Genomic DNA, 1213 nt, shown 5'->3' with positions numbered 1-1213 from the left:
TTTAATGATACCCCTAGGAAATTTGACAGTTTTATCTGCTAATTGAATGCTCATCCTAATTTGTTTTGGTTTCCCTAGACCTAGTTGCTTAAACAATTTGTAAGGCATAACATTGATAATAGCCCCTAGATCAGCCAATGCATTATTAACATCTAAACTACCAATTAAACAAGGAATCGTAAAACTCCCTAGATCTTTTAGTTTGTTGGGTAGCTTATTCTGAAGAATGGCTGAGCAAACTACGTTTAGCTCCACATGTAACCTTTCATCTAACTTTCGTTTATTTGCTAGAAGCTCCTTTAAAAATTTGAGTGCGTTCGACATATGCGAAAGTGCTTCAATAAACGGTAGGTTAATATGTAGTTTCTTTAAAAGTTTAAGAAATTTACCAAATTGTTCGTCTGAGCGGTCTTTCCTTGTCGTATTGGGGTATTGCACACGAGGTTTATATTCTGTACTTACCAATTTTTGTTCGTTTTGGCCTACCTCATTCTTACCTTCGCTTACCACCAGTTTTGGCCTTGGTTTTTCCACTAACCCTTCCTCATCTTGAATGGAAATTGCATTGAGTTGCTCTCTTGGGTTAAATTCAGTGTTGCTTGGCAGGCTACCTTGTGGTCATTCGAAAATCAGCTTGGCGAGCTGTCCAATCTGAGTTTTGAGCCCCTGGATTGATGCTTGTTGCTTTTTAAGTGTCATCTCGGTATTCTAAAAATGAGTCTCTGACATTGAGATGAATTTGGTTAGCATCTCCTCAAGGTTCAGCTTTTTCTCCTGCTAGTATGGTGGTTGCTGAAAGCCTGGAGGGGGTGGTGGTTTCTAATTTCCTTGGCCTCCCCATGAAAAATTTGGGTGATTCCTCCAACCTGCATTGTAAGTATTGCTATAAGGATTGTTTTGAGATCGAGGATTATTACCCATGTAATTTAATTACTCGTTCTCCATGTTGTGGCCACAAAGTGGGTATTCTGAATTGCTCGATCCACCTCCATTTGCTTCGCACTGCATTACTGGGTGAACCTGTGAAGAACTAAGAAAACCATCGATTTTCTTATTCAAGAGTTCTACCTGATTAAAGAGCATGGTGACCGAATCGACGTTATAAACGCCGACTATTTTCGTTGGCTTTATCCTCATGACTTGCTAGTGATAGTTATTCAGTGACATCTCCTCTATAAATTCATAGGCATCTTCAGGTGTTTTATTATTGATG

Source organism: Gossypium arboreum, chromosome 10, assembly GCF_025698485.1.
Source record: "Gossypium arboreum isolate Shixiya-1 chromosome 10, ASM2569848v2, whole genome shotgun sequence".
Classification (NCBI taxonomy): Eukaryota; Viridiplantae; Streptophyta; class Magnoliopsida; order Malvales; family Malvaceae; genus Gossypium; species Gossypium arboreum.
The sequence above is the reverse complement of the archived record's forward strand: the minus strand, read 5'-3'. Positions refer to the sequence as shown.